Genomic DNA, 20,003 nt, shown 5'->3' on the forward strand with positions numbered 1-20,003 from the left:
AGACTTGGGGGAAGTCTTGTTGATCATGCTATCAAAAACAGAAACTTTAGCGCTCACGAGAATTGCTGCCATTTTTTAGTGGAGAGTGATATTTAGTTAATTATTTTTTCAGATGATTAATAGATAAATTACTCAGGTCCAGCAATTTATTTGAGAATTTTATGAGTTCTAGAAGTATACGTTTGATCCAGATTACTACAGACTGTTCTGTTTTTGACAGATTCTGTTTTTCATGTGTTGTTTACTTATTTTGATGAATCTATGGCTAGTAAAATAGTTTATAAACCATAGAGAAGTTGGAATACAGTAGTTTTAACACCAATATAAATAAAGAATGAGTTCATTACAGTACCTTGAAGTAGTGTTTTGTTTTCTTTCGCTAACGGAGCTTACGAGTTTTCTGTTAAGTTTTGTGTTGTGAAGTTTTCAAGTTTTGGGTAAGGATTTGATGGACTATGGAATAAGGAGTAGCAAGAGCCTAAGCTTGGGGATGCCCGAGGCACCCCAAGGTAATATTCAAGGACAACCAAGAGCCTAAGCTTGGGGATGCCCCGGAAGGCATCTCCTCTTTCGTCCACTTCCATCGGTAATTTACTTGGAGCTATATTTTTATTCACCACATGATATGTGTTTTGCTTAGAGCGTCTTGTATTATTTGTGTCTTTGATTGTTAGTCTACCACAATAATCCATGTTGTACACACCTTTTTAGAGAGCCATGTATGAATTGAAATTTGTTAGAATACTCTATGTGCTTCACTTATATCTTTTGAGCTTGATAGTTTACTCTATGTGCTTCACTTATATCTTTTTGAGCGTGATAATTTTTGCTCTAGTGCTTCATTTAGATATTTTAGAGCACGGTGGTGGATTGTTTTAAAGAAACTTGATCTCTCATGCTTCACTTAGATTATTTCGAGAGTCGTTAATAGCATGGTAATTTGCTTAATGTTAATATACTTGGTATTCAAGATATGTGAAACTTTCTTTTTAGTGGGTTGAATACTAAGATAAGTTTGATGCTTGATAATTGTTTTGAGATATGGAGGTGATAATATCATAGTCGTGCTAGTTGAGTAGTTGTGAATTTGAGAAATACTTGTGTTGAAGTTAGCAAGTCCCGTAGCATGCACGTATGGTTAAAGTTGTGTAACAAATTTGAAACATGAAGTGTACCTGGCTTGTGCATCCTTATGAGTGGCGGTCGGGGACGAGCGATGGTCTTTTCCTACCAATCTATCCCCCTAGGAGCATGCGCGTAGTACTTGATTTTTGATGACTTCTAAATTTTTGCAATAAGTATATGAGTTCTTTTGACTAATGTTGAGTCCATGGATTATACACACTTTTACCTTTCCGCCATTTGCTAGCCTCTTCGGTACCGTGCATTGCCCTTTCTCACATTGAGAGTTGGCGCAAACTTCGCCGGTGCATCCAAACCCCGTGATATGATACGCTCTGTCACACATAAACCTCCTTATATATTCCTCAATACAGCCACCATACCTACCTATTATGGCATTTCCATAGCCATTCCGAGATATATTGCCATGCAACTTTCCATCATTCCGTTCATCATGACACATTCATCATTGTCATATTGCTTTGCATGATCATGTAGTTGACATCGTATTTGTGGCAAAGCCATCGTTCATAATTTTTCATACATGTCACACTTGATTCATCGCAATCCCGGTACACCGCCGGAGGCATTCATATAGAGTCATACTTTGTTCTAGTATCGAGTTGTAATCATTGAGTTGTAAATAAATAGAAGTGTGATGATCATCATTATTAGTGCATTGTCCCAAGTGAGCAATAAAAAAAGAGAAAGGCCATAAAAAGAGAAGGCCCAGAAAAAGAGAAAGGCCATAAAAAGAGAAGGCCCCCAAAAAAGAGAAAGGCCATAAAAAAGAGAAGGCCAAATAAAAAATGAGAGAAAAAGAGAGAAGGGACAATGTTACTATACTTTTACCACACTTGTGCTTCAAAGTAGCACCATAATCTTCATAGTAGAGAGTCTCTCATGTTATCACTTTCATATACTAGTGGGAATTTTTCATTATAGAACTTGGCTTGTATATTCCAACAATGGGCCTCCTCAAGTGCCCTAGGTCTTCGTGAGCAAGCAAGTTGGATGCACACCCACTTAGTTTCTTTTGTTGAGCTTTTATACATTTATAGCTCTAGTGCATCCGTTGCATGGCAATCCCTAATCCTTGCATTAACATCAATCAATGGGCATCTCCATAGCCCATTGATTAGCCTCGTTGATGTGAGACTTTCTCCTTTTTGTCTTCTCCACATAACCCCCTCATTATATTCTATTCCACCCATAGTGCTATATCCATGGCTCGCGCTCATGTATTGCGTAAAAGTTTATAGGTTTGAGATTACTAAAGTATGAAACGATTGCTTGGCTTGTCATCGGGGTTGTGCATGATGAGAGCATTATTGTGTGACGAAAATGAAACATGACTAAACTATATGATTTTGTAGGGATGAACTTTCTTTGTCCATGTTATTTTGAGAAGACATAATTGCTTAGTTAGTATGATTGAAGTATTATCATTTTTATGTCAATATGAACTTTTGTCTTGAATCTTATGGATCTGAATATTCATACCACAATTAACAAGAATCACATTGAAATTATGCCAACTAGCATTCCACATCAAAAATTCTATTTTATCATTTACCTACCCGAGGACGAGCAGGAATTAAGCTTGGGGATGCTGATACGTCTCCAACATATCTATAATTTTTGATTGCTCCATGCTATATTATCTACTATTTTGAATGTTTTTGGGCTTTATTATACACTTTTATATCATTTTTGGGACCAACCTATTAACCCAGAGCCCAGTGCTAGTTTTTGTTTTTACCCTGTTTTAGGGTTTTGAAGAAAAGGAAAATCAAATGGAGTCCAATTGACCCGAAACTTCACGGAACTCATTTTTGGAAGGAAAGAAGCCCAGAAGACTTGGAGTGCACGTCGGGGAACCTACGAGGAGGTCACGAGGCAGGGGGGCGCGCCCACCCCCCTGGGCGCGCCCTCCACCCTCGTGAGCCCCTCGTGGCCCCCCTAACGTACTTCTTCCGCCTATATATCTCCATATACCCTAAAAACATCCGGGAGCAACATAGATCGGGAGTTCCGCCGCCAGAAGCCTCCGTAGCCACCGAAACTCAATCTAGACCCGTTCCGGCACCCTGCCGGAGGGGGCAATCCTTCTCCGGTGGCCATCTTCATCATCTCGGTGCTCTCCATGACGAGGAGGGAGTAGTTCTCCCTCGGGGCTGAGGGTATGTACCAGTAGCTATGTGTTTGATCTCTCTCTCTCTCTCTCTCTCTCGTGTTCTTGAGATGATACGATCTTGATGTATCGCGAGCTTTGCTATTATATTTGGATCCTATGATGTTTCTTCCCGCCTCTTCTCTCTTGAAATGAATCGAGTTTCCCCTTTGAAGTAATCTTATCGGATTGAGTCTTTAAAGACTTGAGAACACTTGATGTATGTCTTGCCGTGGATATCTGTGGTGACAATGGGATACCACGTGCCACTTGATGTACGTTTTGGTGACCAACTTGCGGGTTTCGTGACATTGGGAACCTATGCATAGGGGTTGGCACACGTTTTCGTCGTGATTCTCCGGTAGAAACTTTGGGGCACTCTTTGAGGTTCTTTGTGTTGGTTGAATAGATGAATTGAGATTGTGTGATGCATATCGTATAATCATGCCCACGGATACTTGAGGTGACATTGAAGTATCTAGGTGACATTAGGGTTTTGGTTGATTTGTATCTTAAGGTGTTATTCTAGTACAAACTCTAGGGCTGTTTGTGACACTTATAGGAATAGCCCAACGGATTGATTGGAAAGAATAACTTTGAGGTGGTTTCGTACCCTACCATAATCTCTTCGTTCGTTCTCCGCTATTAGTGACTTTGGAGTGACTCTTTGTTGCATGTTGAGGGATAATTTTATGATCCAATTATGTTAGTATTGTTGAGAGGACTTACACTAGTGAAAGTATGAACCCTAGGCCTTATTTCCTATCATTGCAATACCGTTTACGCTCACTTTTATCATTAGTTACCTTGCTGTTTTTATATTTTCAGATTACAAATACCTTTATCTACCATCCATATTGCACTTGTATCACCATCTCTTCGCCGAACTAGTGCACCTATACAATTTACCATTGTATTGGGTGTGTTGGGGACACAAGAGACTCTTTGTTATTTGGTTGCAGGGTTGCTTGAGAGAGACCATCTTCATCCTACGCCTCCTACGGATTGATAAACCTTAGGTCATCCACTTGAGGGAAATTTGCTACTGTCCTACAAACCTCTGCACTTGGAGGCCCAACAACGTCTATAAGAAGAAGGTTGTGTAGTAGACATCAAGCATCAAGCAGCAACAAGGGGAAACCCTGCAGAAATACATCCAGCGCTTCAACAACGCTCGCCTCAAGATCCCCAAGGTGACTGAAGAAGCCATCATCTCGGCCTTCTCCGATGGCGTACGCGACATCAAGATGAAGGAGGAGCTAGCAATCCATGAAGACTTGTGCACATCCCTGGAGCTGTTCAACTTGGCGACCAAGTGCGCCAGGGCTGAGGAAGGGCGCCTTTCCCTCCTCGAACTCCCGGCTGTCGACCCAGAAGAGAAGAAACCCAAGGCCAAGGACGTGAAGCGCAAGGGGGCTGCCGTGCTTGCAGCGGAACCAGACACCAAGCGAGGCAGAGATCAGCCTGAGTCATCCAAGGGCAGCCGGTACTGCGTGTACCACGACCTCCACACCCACAACACCAACAAATGTCAAGAGCTCAGGGGTGAACGTGTCGGCCAGCGCCCCGAGCGCAACGACAGGGGCTATGGCCGAGGAGGAGGAAGAGGTGGCGGACGATGGGAAGACCGTGGCCCTCGCTAAGGGTGGCGTGACCGACCTCGCGAGGATCGCTGGCAGGACCAGCCTCATGAGGGAGGCTGGAGAGATTAGCCTTGTGAGGATCGCCCGTACGGCAACGCAGGCCTTCCTCCTCTGCCGCCACCGCCAAGGAGGAACGAAGACCAACATCAAGACGAGGGGCCTGAGGGCTTCTAGGAGCTGCGCGCAATCGCTTGCATCTTGGGTGGAGCGCAGGCCCCAGCCTCTCAGCGCATCTTTAAGCAGTTTGCTCACGAGGTGAATGCAGTCCTCCCCAAGCTTGAGGCCACACGCCCTCTCAGGTGGTCTGCATGCGCTATCACGTTCAGCTCAGCGGATCAGCTCAAGTGCGTGGCAACGACCGGAGTCCTCCCAATGCTTTGCTTCCCAGTCATCAGCAATGTGCAGGTCACCAGGACCCTCATTAATGGTGGAGCAGGACTCAACGTCCTATCCGTTGAGACATTCGACAATCTCCAAGTGCCATACGATCAGCTCCAGCCGACCAAGCCCTTCTCAGGAGTCACTGACGGTTCCACTGTTCCCATAGGGCAGGTTCGCCTTCAAGTCACCTTCGGACATCGCAACAACTACCGCACAGAGCTCATCGACTTCGACGTCGCCCACATCCGCCTGCCATACAACGCCATCCTCGGGTACCTAGCCCTGGCCAATTTCATGGCGGTGACTCACCATGGATACATTGTCCTCAAGATGCCAGGAAGCGGTGGAGTCATCACCGTACCCTGTGAAGAAAGGGACGCAGTGTGTTCACTCGAGCGCGCGTTCCAAGCCACAGCAATCGAAGACCCGGATCACAGGAACGGAAGGCTTCCCAAGGCGACCCTTAAGAAGAAGAAGGTTTCGCCTGACCCAAGCCATAAGGAGGCAGGCGCCTCCGGAGGTGTTGCGTCAGGATCTGCGCCCAATCAGGAAGCGCCACCCTCTCTTGCATAGGAAGACGCGCCCGGCGCCCTCCTCAGGCAGGGCTCGGGGGCTCTTTCTTGGAGAGCCACTGACTTTGCCAAGGTCGCGAGGGAGGCGCTCGGGCACCACTTGGAGGGGTGCTTCCAGGTACGTTTCCCTCATGAAGATACAAGGCAAGGAAGACCAAACCCTCAGGAGTTCATCGCAAGAAACACCCAGAAGCTACAGGAGTCGAGAGTCATGCGCGGCAGCCGCCGCTTGCCCACTGTAGCCCCACATCCAGGCGAGGATGGTGGGCTGCGCATATGCATCAACGTGCCAGGGCTCAACTGAGCCGCGTCTCAGGAGCGCCTCTGGCCTTCGCGCATGGGGCATTGCGAGGGTCCACCTCACAGCTACGTTCGCATGCCTCTCGGCCTGCCGAACGCGGTCGCCGCTCATCAGTGCCTGCTGAGGAGCATTCTGGAGGCTCAGGAGGTCAGGCATCGTGCGGTCTTGGTGGAGATGGAGATGGCCCTCGGAGACCCACCTGCGCCCTCGGAGCCTCCCGAGGCTCCTGGGCCTGGGGGCTCATGAGGATCGACGTCTTCATCGCGCATCGCCCGCTTCTTCAACATCACTTCATCTTCAATGGCACCAGGTGACATCTTTCTAAGTACCGTTTTTAGCTGGGAGCGCCCACAGGGACGCGTTGTTCCCAGGTCGTGTGGGTCCGTCCCTGCGGCATGTACCCGTTTTGCTTATGCTCTTTACTTACCTTGTTGGGGGCGCCCCTCGGGCTGCATCATCCCCGAGCTGCTCGGGCCTGGCCCAACGGCGTTTGCTTTTCTCGCGTCTATTTAAATGAATTTGCTCTTTCGCGCTTAATTGTCACCTGCTGCTTATCGCGGACTTCTCCGCTTTCATGCAAAGCGCTTGCACGTTAAAAGGGGGGGTACCTGAGCATCGCGACTCATGGGCTCCTACTGGCTCTCCAGCCCTCACCCCCTGGCCTTGACCCATGGCATTGCGACCTGTCATACCAGCGGTGGCCGAGCTAGCTCGAGGGCCGGGACCTGAGGACGTAGAGCATTTGCATTCTAACCACCCTGCAGGAACACACCATTGATAAAGGCCCAGAGCCAGGCGCAACCCGCCTCGAGGTAGGGCCTCGTGATCCCGTGCTGGCTCACGAGTGCCCAGATACACCTCTCCTAGCCCTACCGTGCCGACCACGTGTCAGGGCGGGGCTGTACACGCCCCGGGGGCTCCTTCCGAAGGGGAGCCCCCTCCCACGTACCAGTGGAAGCACCATGCTCCGCGCTGGCTGACGACAGTGCCGAGGAGCGGCTATGCCCGTACACATACGGAAGCGCTATGCTCCGCGCTGGTGATAAACAACTGAGGGCGGCCTACGGTCGTACCAACCTCAGTGAGCCCAGAGCTCAGTGTCTGGCACCATCGCAATGCCTCCCCTCAGGAGCGCCGCACGAGGGGGCTGGACACGGGGGCTACGCCCGGGCCTCGCCCGAGCACACGCCACCCAGCCAGGTCCCTCGGACCTGGTTGTCACGCGCCCCTCCCCGAGCGGAGCCAAGGTATGGAAACCCGTTTGAACGTCAAGGGGGACTCCTGAGCATCGCGACTCAGGAGCCTAACTTGCCCCGTAGCCCCTCGCTCCTTAGTCCCGTCCTGGTTTCCGGTCGGGGCTAACGCTAGGTGAGGTATGCACGGGGCCGGGCCCTACCGATGCAGAACGATCAATCCACTCCTCGTTCCCCCCTTTTTCCTACTTGTTGCTTGCGGGTCAAGGGGGGCTCCTGAGCATCGCGACTCAGGAGCCTAACTTTCCACGTAGCCCCTCGCTCCTTAGTCCCGTCCTGGTTTCCGGTCGGGGCTAACGCTGGGTGCGGTGTGCGCGGGGTCGGGCCCTGCCGACGTAGAGCGCGAGCAAGTAGGGGAGAAAAATGCAAACTCCAGGAAATTCAAAGAAAATATTACAAGCCATAGATTGTTTCACAACGCTAAACACAAGTTTAAATGCCTCCACGAGGCATGGTGCATGTTGCAGGAATAAAAACAGGACAGAAGCCGCGAAGGGATCACTCTCCAGTGGCGCCGCCGCCCGTGGTGGAGTCATGCTGGATGGCTCCGCCTCTCGGAGCCACGGAGCTGGCGGCACCGCGCCCAGGCAAGACGCTGAAGGCGCGGAACCTCCCCAGCAAAGCTTCGGCTCGGCCTTTCACGTCCTCAGCGGCAGCGGCGGCAAGGTCGCCACTCACGGGTTCCAGCAGGCTGTCGAAGTCAACGTTAGGGTCACGCAGGTAGACGTGGCTGAGGACATGCGTCAGCGCCGCAGAAGACAGGGCGCGCGCCTTGGCCTCGGCCGTGGGGCCAAGGCCGTCTACGACATCTTCAAGCGCACGAACTAGGAAGGGAAGCAGCTTGGCGGGGCCGTCCTCCGCACCGGCCAACGGCTCCTCCAAGCTGCTCTCGTAAAGCGTCTTCAGCGCGGCACGATCCTTCTCCTCCATCCTCGCGAAGGCCACCCGATCCTCCGCCAGGACCTTCGCCTTGCGTCAAGCTTGGTCCTCTCCGCCTTTACCGACCGCTCCAGCGTCTCCAATTTGCCGTGGCGGTCATCAAGCTTGGCGTCCCGGTCCTTGACGGCAGCCTCCCGAGCCTTCATCTCCTCCTTCTCCTGGCGGCCGTGGACCTCCTTGGCGAGCTCGTCGCGCAGGCCTTGCAGCTCGGTCTCCAGCGCCTCGCAGCGAGCCTTGGCAGCCGCAGCGTCACCCAGGGCCTCGATACCTCCTGATGAGCACCCTCATCTCGGTGGTAGAGGACCAGCCGCTTCTTCGGCGGAAGTGGGTCAGGACCCTCTCGGGGGGCCTTTCCCTTCTCTTTTGCAGAGAACCGGCGGATTGGTGCCATTGGCGTAAGGAGAAGCAAGAACGAGGAAGAAGAAGGAAAGGAGCAGCAGGAAGGGATGGACTGAAGAGGCTCGCGCAGCCCCGTACTTATAGCTGGAGAAGGCCAACCGCCGAGCACCACGATCGCAGGTAATCATGACCGGTTTCTTTGCATGCAGGGGCTTGTCAAGTCGTGCGGTTGCCGAGGCGTCGTGGGGAAGCGCATGCTCTCACGACCAATCAATCGCCACACGGCGCCCAAGGCCGCAAGCTGTTGGGGCCCGTGGCGCTTCGCGCTCGCCCCTTCGCTTCCCTGCTAGGCCAAGCCCATGCGCGCCTTGGGCCCGGGGGCTACTGTCGGCGTTCTGGGAACGGGGGTCCCCAGACTTGCCTGCCTGCGGCGTGGCTCAAGTGGGGGCCCAGCGCGGCCCATCTTCATCAGCTCAAGCTCAAGACCCTCGCGAGGGGCCAAGCCTCGCGGGGCAGACGACCGGAAGCTTCCTCAGAGGTAGCCTCATCAGGCAGGCTCGCGAGGAGGCGAAGAGATCAAGGCAGGGGTACCTCATGAGGAGCCCGTGACGCAAGCCATGACGATCGAGACCAGGCGGGCGCCAGGCGGGCGTCGGCCTGCGCAGTGTCCTTGTTCTCCCTTTGGTGCAAAGGGGGCAAGCACAGGCCAAGGCACCGGGCAAAGGTTACCATTCCGCTGCAACGAGACCAAGACCAACCGAGCGGCAGGACGAAGGTCACCGTGGAGCCCAAGACGGCGTCATCACCAGTGCTTTGGTCAGGATAACTTGTACTAGATGTTCCCCTTCAAAATGGCCAATTGTTGGCGCCCTTCCCGCTCATTATTTGGGGAGAGGCCCAGGGCCTCTATAAATAGAGCTAGCCACCACAGAGTAGAGAGCAGATAGGAAGGGACCGAAAAAGAGAGATAGAGAGAGAGAGGCGATTGAACTCACCCAAGCAGTTCATCGCACCAGCTCAACAACACCTCTCGCGAGGCTGTTCTTCCCTTGTACTGTTCATCATCAGCCCCTGAGGCAATCCACCACACCACACACTGGAGTAGGGTATTACACCACAAGGGTGGCCCGAACCAGTATAAACCTTGTGTCCCTTATGTTGTTCGTTGTTTTCAGCTAGATCACGCGAGGAGATTGGACGTAGATCGGTAGGGGAGAGATCTTCGCGTGCACCCCGGTGTTCGAACCTCAAGGGTCTGCCGGAACCCGAAATCCGACAAAAATCTTGTGTGGCCTCTACTCAAGCTCTTGGCATCTCACGATTTTGTACTCATATATATTGTCCAGACTTATCTCCTCTTGTGATCTCCAATGACTAATGCCATCGTACTACAGATCACATCATGTTGTACGTCCCTTGTTTACTCGAGTATGGCTCACGAGATCGAATATATAAAAGACTTCCTTGATCGCTGGTCTAACCATTCGTCTTGATTCCAGTTAATCTGTCCTTGGCTGACAAGGCAGAACCTTTTATTACCATTTGTCATGTTGAGATGTGGTTGTTTTTCTTGTATTGTCTGATATAATGTTTGCCTCTCCGTTACTGTACCGTGTTTGTTCCTGATAGGCATATTCCGTATTCATTTCTGCGTTTCAAAATAAACAAAATATGATATAGTATGTGTATTATCTGTTCGAATCTGGTCCAGTTTCACCCTTAAGCTTGTCTTGTATTGTTCGCCTGTGAGACACTCGAAAGAGGACAGAACATTGCCCGCAAATCTCCACAGCTGAACCATCATTGAATTTTACCCATGGTTTCACGATAATCTCGGTATTACTTTCTTCCCATGATGGCACTCCACCACCCCTATGAGATGGCATATGTCAGTATTAGCAATTACAAATAATTACCATGAGGCTAACAATAAAGAAAGATATACCAAAGTGCAAAGATGGTGCAAACCAGAACCCAGGTGTGTGAAGAGGAAGGTGTGGGAGCTACATCAGTTGTTATTGTTGGAAATCAAAGTAAAATGAATAGAAGTGTCTATCTCTTTCATTGATAGTGATGCTTATATACAAGTTGGGGGGACGCAACCAGAGGATGTCTCTGTTCCAGACAGTTGCGACGGTGCTAACCGTCTGGCAGTTACAAGGGGATATTTACCCCAAGATTAACACAATTAATTAACTCTAACACTCCCCCTAATCTACACTTGTTCATATAGCATCATTATCTTGAAGAGCCTCCTCCAAAGAACCTGTGGGAAAATATGTGAGGAGTATAGTGTTTGATATGTTGCTAAAACCCCTTCAAACCCGGTGGGAAAAATAAGGAGAAAAAATGATGCAACATATAATGATTATTGTCTCTTTTAACTTAATATGAGTAACTCATAGAATTTACAGAACAATAAATATGTCTTATATACTTTCCTAAAAACCCCGGTGGGGAAAACTGAAAATATGACATATGATCTTATGTTGATATTACCTCATTAAAAACCTTTATGAGAACATGTATAGTAAACTCATGAAGGGGAAAGAGTATAATATGATGCATTGAACAGGAACAATTCAGGAAGATACCACCCCTGATTCTTGCAAATTTCGAAGCTGTCACACACCAATTCCAAGAACATATATCTGGAATGTAGAAGTTGGTAGAGACTTCGTGAACAAATCAGTCGTATGGTTTGACTTGCAAGATATGCAAATAGCGATATTGCTGAATATGTAGTCTGTTCGCATCCGGGCAACACAAGAAACATTATCGTTAAGATAATGGTTGGTGGATGTAGCCATGAGGTCTGTTTCGAAGACTCTCCATGAGAGCGCTACCACACCTAGTAGGGACACGCTTGTCTACGATCCGACATAGTGGGGATCTGATCGATGTATCCAATGATATCGGTGTTCACATTCCTGTGAAACTGAAAAACCAGAACAAGATGTTTGATGCCTTGGAGATATCGAAAGATATTCTTGAGTACCAACCAATTGTGTTTGGTGAATCCAATGGCATTATGGAACATTGAGTCCCAAATCTCATTTCCATCATCTCTTGGTCTAAATAGATCTTTCTCTATGTCTAGAGAATGAACTACCATGAGAGTTATGGATGGATTTCTCCAATATATTTTGGATATAGACAACATGGTGTACCATAATGTATGAATGAAGGTGCTCAAGTTGTAGTAACGAGCGGTGTTTTGGTTTACCCAAATCCTTCATTTTAAACTCCATCATTTAGATGATTACATGTGTCGTCATTGCAGACACATAAACATGGATAATCATCATTGTAGGAGTAATCCTTGTGTATAAGGATCTCACTATGTCAGTTGTACCATATGTACCGACAATAATAAGTTGTATGGTGACTTACTGATTTTACACAATGCATGTTGCATTTTGTATTTCGATTCAGAATTGAGATTCCATCGGGAATCAATCATATATGTCTGAATCTAGTGATGCACATGGATATGTAATCACTACATCTATCAACTGCAGAAATAGATGATTTTGTACTGCCAATGATATAAGTTATCGGAAAGAGATTCCACCTCTGGAGAATAGTTGGGTATCTGTGTGAACCCTTGTGCTACATTACTTGCTCTATGTTTCACCACCTCATTGTTCTCAATTCCGTTTCCAGAAGAAAGCTGGTTTACGTATTGCTTATGAATACCTTCCCTTTATTGAGCAATATTATTTCTACCTAGATTATACCCTTTGCTTGAGTTCAGTCTGAATATTGTTCACACTTTGCCATGGCCATGGTCTTTGGATCTGAATCACTTGAAAGATTTTTTCAATCTAGTTGAGAAATGTATGTCGACAATTGTAGACTTCCAGTTATATGTTTCTCCAGAATCTATATATCAATATATAGTTGATGGAAATATCGTTACCCATCGTGACTGCTCGCAATTTCCCAATGCGATTGAGTCGGGTATTCCGATGTCCCGGTCATTGTGTGCACTATGACCTGGGTTGGTGGAGGTTTCCCGTCCACTGGGTGTATACTACCCATTAGGTGTTTGTCAACGTGAAGTTGACTTGCATTTATTGATTCACATGCCTTGATATCCTTGCTAATCCTGATGTATTTCTGCCATACATCTCCCCCTGTTGTTTTGAATGGGGAGTGGAGTGGATTTTGCTGGCACCTCCACTTTTTCAGGCGTACTTTTGCGGGATTGTAGGATTGTGTGACACCTTTATAGTCAGTAAATAAATCTGGCAAGTTATTTGCAATGTGTTGCAAATCTTTTGAACGCATGGTTCAGATCTTTGAGTACATGGATTTGAGGAATAAATGTGTTGAACATTCCACTAATTTCCTGGCATTCTTTATGGTACTTGAAATCTCCCCTTAATGTCTGGAAATGTTCCTCATTGAATTAGCATAATGGCCTTGAATAACTCCCTGTGCGAGGGGCTTGAGATATTGACGGAAATACAGTTATTCCTCACATAGATCCCAACTATATGTTGAGGGGCCAATGATGTATGTCGGGTGATGATATCAGTATGCAACCGAATTACTGCAGATAGGAAATACTTGGTAGATATCCACATATCAAAGATAGAGGGGAATAATATTATGCAGTTCTGTCATGAGCGTGTAAAATTGCATGAATCCAACGTAAAGTTGGTAAGTTGCAATTCCAAAGTAAATATAGTGCAACGAGCTTAACTCTTTGGATAGGATTCTACCAACCCATTTTGAGTCTAGACATTAGGACAAATTGCTAAACTTCAATCCAAATGCCATAGAGAAGGCCCTCGGGGAGAATTCTGCAATGTTATCTATTCGATTTGCTTGAAGTCGATGTCAGGATAATGAGCCAATGGTTTCGTGTGAATAAAGCACATACTTAATACCATCATGTAGATATGTCTTTTAGAACCATGGAATACCTGAATAGTCTACTCAATGGCTGGGAAGAGCCACTTACCTCGACTTGATGCATTCGAGGAGTCTGAGTGGTTCGGCGTAGACTTTAAGTTGTGCGAGCCTTAAAATTAGCTTCCTTGTGTGACTTGTAGTGCACATAAAATCCAAATGTTATTAGAATTTAGCATCATAATAATCATAAACTATTTGGAATTGCTGTTAGTTTCGGTTTCAACCCAATGTCTCGATGACCAAGGCGAGTATGCCAAGTTTGTCATGTACATGACACTCTGGAAAACTATCTCGTACACAACATGTGCTACGGGTTGTGTCGTATGTGTAGTACAATCTAGATCATACACAGAGAATGTGCTTGCCATATCCGTTGCATATGGTAAAGAGAAGTTATTTCTCTTTGTTGTCATCATAAGTTTCGCTACGGAAACTGTTTTAACGGATACATTCATAGTTTAGTAGGGTACGAGTTAAACCTGGGAAGCATAAAGCATCCCGATGTTACTCGGGTACCCATAGGGATAGTAAATATGACTCGAGTTGAGCCAACAAATACCTCATCGCGTCTAGCGATTTAAATATCTCCTTTCTCTCAACGAGAGTGGAAACATTGGACTTCCCTGAGTATAAAGTTTGTGGTGCATATGTCCACAAGGTACATATCATTTTTATCATATTGACTCCCGTAGAAATCTATATATATATATATATATACATGAAGATTCTCAATATGAAAATCAATGTCAGATATATAGAATACATACAAATGTATTTATATCAAAGTGCTGATACGATATATTGTGATATACAATATATGATGACAACAATAATCATATTCTTATTAGAACATCATAAATGGACATAAATAAATAGATCACTAAGAAGACTAAGGGACTAAATGTATAGTCTCCAAACATGTCGGTTGATGCATATTCAACCATCATGCTCTCCATGCTCAGAGGGTCTCGTGACAGCTTGATGGTGTCATGTTGAGGGTTTGAAGTGAGTTTCAAACCATTACCCTTGAGGTCCTTCGCGTCCCGATGGCGTGGCTTGGATTGCACGCGCTATTCCATGGGATGCAAGACTGATCTTGATGTCCATGGCCCGCTTAAGTAAGTTGTGGCCATTGAGGGCAAGAGTCTCAAATTGTTAGCCATCGATTACTTATAGAGGCAAGCCAGAGATAATTAATTTACAAGAAGTAAACTAAAAACCATCATGGTTTTGTAATAAGAATGCAAAATTTTGACTCAAGTGTATAACATGAAAATGCTCAACCTCAATTGTGGGAATATAACACATTGAAGATCATATAGATCTCACAGTAATAGAGATAGTCTGCACATGGGCAGTAGATCCAACTCATTACCTTGTGTTTTCCTAATATAATGAGGGAGATGTTATTGTCAAATATTTACAAGTTTGTTGTGCGGGAGAAATCAATCTCGACCGCTGTGACATGTTCATGAAGAATGACAATGTGGTAAACACATAGAACATATCATCTCCGGTGAAAAAACAGTAATTTATTTATATTACAGATTGTGTAATATAAATACATCTTAATGTTGCAAAATTGATAGATTTCAAGAAGGTGGCTCGAAATCATTAGTCTGAATCTCAAATTGCTAAGGATGCCACCTTGAATTTTGCATATGTATTTGCAAGAAATTGGAAATCTCATTTGCAAATAGACGTATTAATCTCAACATGTGTTAAACATGGAAATATATACATCATAGAGATACCTCTGAATACATCGTACTCAATGGAGAAACAGTACTGTGGAGGTACTGAATTTATCTTTGCAAGAGATTAAAAATCTCAATTGCAAATAGATGTAATTTATCTCAATACATGACAAACGTGGAAATATAACAGACTAAAAACAGAGATAAAATCACCATTAAAAGTTGTTGATAGAACTAATTTTATGAAAAGAAAAAGTAAACCAGTAAAGCAATTAAGCAAATGACGCGTCTAGCGGGCGGCCGTCGGCCCGCTAGCGATCTGTGGCAGCCTTCTTTATTAGGAAAGATTATGTCTCCCTGCTACTTTAGGAAAGTTTGTGTCCGTTTAATAAATTGCATGCATGCATATGACCGCATGGTCCAACTACTCCGCATGCATGCATGCATGCATTCCGAGAGAGTGTAATTAATGTGACAACCTGGATGCGTGAACATGTTTAATTTGTACTTCATTTTTTTCTAAAAGCCATAACTTTCAAACCGCGTAGCGGAATTCAGATCCGTTTTCACCGTTGGATTCATCGTGACAAGATCTTCGAAACTAGATCCCACATGGGTATGTTTCGATGAGTTTTTTGTGCAATTTCGTCTCTGTTATTTACAACTGACTAGCAGCCAATGTGCAACTATCTGAGAGTGGATGTGCAACTTTTCGCCTACCCCGTGGATGTACAGTTTTCAATGATGGCACATTCACCCACAAAACTACCTCCTTCTAGTGAGATGTGCAAATTCATGTGCTGCCAAGGACGACTACCCAGTAGTTGATGTGCAACTTTTCCCCTGCCAGTGATTGTGCTTTCACTGTTTGCTACGTCGGCTAACTGTCTAGCAGTGGATGTGCAACTTCGGATACTTCCACGGCCAACTGCCTACCAATGATGTGCAACTTTCCCTCATACCCCGTGGATGTGTAATTTTCCTAGCAGCACTCGGTCCAAACCACCCCTCTAGTGGGGTGTGCAACTTTAGCGCCCTGTTTATATGCAACTTTTCACTACCTTGAATATGTAATTTTTTACTGCCCTCATGTATGTGGAATTTCATCATCCAACTATCCCTGCTTGTGAGATGTGCAACTTCATATGTTACTTCGGCCAACTACCTAGAAGACTTTGTGCAACTCCGTTTGTTGACCCCGCAAACCGAAACTACTTTTTCACAAGTAGGGAGGGAAAGGAGTTGAACATCAAGTAATAGGCAGTTGGCCTGAACAATAGATTAAGTTGCACATATCGCCAGTAGCGGAGGTGAGGCAGGGTGTTTCAACTGTAAAAAAACTATACATCCACGAGTAGGGACAAGGCTTGCAATCAACTACTAGACTGGTTGCACATCAAGTTGTTATGGTTGGTAGGTTGCAACCTCATATGAAGTGAGATCATGCAGCCCCAAAAGTTGGTTTTAAAATAAGTTGCACCATGTAGTACTGAAGTTGCACAATGCAGTACTTTAGTTGCATCATATAACACCAAAGTTGGCATCAAAAAATTCGTCGAAACATACCCATGCGGTATCTAGTTTCGAAGATCTCGTCGTGATGAATCCAACGATGAAAACAGATCTGAATTCCGACCTGTGGTTTAAAAGATATGACTTTTCAAAATTTAAGAGCCCAAAATAAATGTGCGTTAATCTGTTTCCCAGACTAGTCTGAATGCATTTAATACTAACAAAAAATATTCACTAATTGACAAAAAAAAGACACACATGTGAATGGCAAAGCCGGCCACCCGTTCCTATAAAAAAGTGCGCGTGCACTTTTAAGATTTCAGGTTAAGAAAATACTAGTACAAGAGTGCCGAGGGCATCTCCAGACGCGCCCCCAACAGGCCCCCCCCCCAGGCCACTTTTTCGGCGCCGGCGCCGAAAAAACGGCCCAGTCGCGCCCCCAAGACGCCGAAAATCGCCGGTTCGGACCTTTTTTCCGCCCGGCGGTCACAGGCCGAACCCGGCGCGCTGGGGAGCAGTTGGGCTCCGGCGCTAGGGAAAAGCACGCCTGGCCCACACCGACAGCGGAAAAGTCAAGGTTTTCTTCCCCCGACTCGCCTCGCACCCCCCGCGCCCTCGACCACCACTAGCTATATCCCGGAGACGGCCGCCGCCCTACTCCGCTAGATAGCCATTCCCCGCCGGAAAATAGCAGCGCTTCGCCGTGGCAGCCCTTCCCACAGCAGCTGGGCGTTTCCGGCCGCCGTTTCCAGCCACGGAGGCGCGGTTTAACGGCAGGTACACGCCCACCGAGCGCAAGGTGTTCGGCGTTTTGCCTGCCTCAGCGATGGACTCGGATGAGGAGGAAGAGCTCGACGCGCTGCTGGAGGAGGAAGCCGCGGCCGACGTCCAGGAAGAAGAGCATCTCATGGTGCTCGCCGCCCTCGGCCAGCTGCTGGCGAGCAATGAAAAGCCGCGGCGAGGTGGCTCGGTGCCGGGGCGGATGAAAGCAAAGAACCAGCATCGTCTCCAAGGCTACTGCATGCTCTACTCCGACTACTTCGCCGATGCTCCACTTCATGGCGAGAGAACATTTCGGCGCCGTTATCGGATGAGCCAAAAGCTCTTCCTCAGGATTGTGAATTCCATCCGGGAGTTCGACAACTACTTCGAGTGCAAGATGGATTGCACTGGCGCTCTTGGATTCACCTCCATCCAGAAGTGCACGACAGCGATGAGGATGCTTGCATATGGAGCTCCCAGTGATTCACTCGACGACTATGGGCGCATGGCCGAGTCCACCAGCATAGAGTGTTTCTACAAGTTCTGTCGGGCAGTGGTGGCAGTGTTTGGGCCACAATACTTGAGAACACCCAATGCGGAAGACACTGCCCGGATCCTAGCCCAGAATGCATCAAGAGGATTTCCTGGGATGCTTGGAAGCATCGACTGCATGCATTGGAAATGGAAGAATTGCCCATTTGGTTGGCAGGGGATGTACAAAGGCGCCAAAGGCGGTTGCAGTGTGGTGCTTGAGGCGGTAGCCACACAGGACCTTTGGATTTGGCACTCCTTCTTTGGTATGCCAGGAACTCACAATGACATCAACGTGCTGCAGTGCTCTCCTGTTTTTGCCAAGCTCGTTAAGGGCCATTCTCCTTCGGTGAACTTCGAGATCAATGGGCACCAATACAACAAGGGGTACTACCTAGCAGATGGCATCTATCCGAAATGGTCGACATTTGTGAAGACGATCTCAAACCCTGCGGCAGGAGGCAAGAACGCCTGGTTTGCGAAAGTTCAGGAGGCTTGCAGGAAGGATGTCGAGCGGGCATTTGGTGTGCTCCAATCTTGATTCGCTGTTGTTCGGTACCCCGCTCAGACCTGGTCCAAAGATCAAATGTGGGAGATTATGACTTGTTGTGTCATCTTGCACAACATGATCATCGAGAGCGAGCAAGAAGACTCAGTGTTTGACACTGAACCATACTACAGGCAGGGTCCTCTAGCCGAAGTTGATCACCAGCTACCGGCAACTTGGACTGCCTATCTCAGTATGCGTCAGGAGATCCGAGACCCACAGGTGCATCATCAACTGCAGAAAAATCTGATTGAGCACCTATGGAGGCTCAAGGGGGACGCCGTGTGATGAAATACGAGTTTTTATTTGTTGAACTATATAATTTGTATTGAACTATTTGTTGTTGTACTATTTTGTTGAAGTATTTGATTTTTCTGTGATGAAATATGTGATAAGAAATAATTATGTTGATAATTGAACGCCGAAACACGGCGAAACCACGCCGAATATGGGCCTATTCTCGCTCATATGAACCCTTTATTCGCCGAAATTGGGCTGCAAAGTAGGTCAATTTCGACGCCTGGGGCGATGACTGGGCGCAAAATCGCCCCAGCGCCGATTGTATCGCCGGCTCACCCCCAGGGGGCGATTTTTATGCGTCCGGGGGGGGCAACGGCTGGAGATGCCCTGATGACTCAACTAGTAAAGCAATTAAGCAAATACTATCACGGTAGTGCTAATGACTCAACCGCATGCAGTTAGGCCACGTAGTAGTACACGCATGTGCGGCTGTCCACGGTCTGGTCAATCGAGTACAGATAAGGAGAGAGACAAGGAAATAAATTCCCAATTACTCAATCCCCATCCTCACCGGACTAGTTCCATGGCCGCCACGCAGCCACGTCGTTCACCGGCGACGGGTGGAGGGACCAAGTGCTACACCGTCTTCCTCGGGAGAGGAAGCACCAATGAGGTCGTGTCTGGAAGCCACGCCGGTGGAGACGCCATTTGCGGCACCGTTCGTGAGGCCGAGCGCCGCTGGGCTCCATGTGCCGGAGCGGCCGCTCGACGGCGAGCTCGCCAACGGGACGCCGAGGGACATGAGATGATGAACGAACACCTATGATCTTTGTGATTTTGGTCGAACACCTATGATTTCCTTTCTTCGATTTGATCTTTCGGTATGCACTTGATGGAAGTAACTCACGTGAGTGAATAGCGTAAACCAAGAAGAGAAAACAATCAAATCAATTGTTAGATCATTGATGTTAATCACAAAAGGCAAGAAATTTGCTTTCTCCTGATCGATCTCTTGAACGGCGGTGCATTTCCGCTGGGCGGCTGATTTCTCCAGCGATCTGGCCATGA

The sequence above is a fragment of the Triticum urartu genome, chromosome 6A, assembly GCF_056163025.1.
Source record: "Triticum urartu cultivar PI428250 chromosome 6A, HENAU_Tu73, whole genome shotgun sequence".
Taxonomy (NCBI): Eukaryota; Viridiplantae; Streptophyta; class Magnoliopsida; order Poales; family Poaceae; genus Triticum; species Triticum urartu.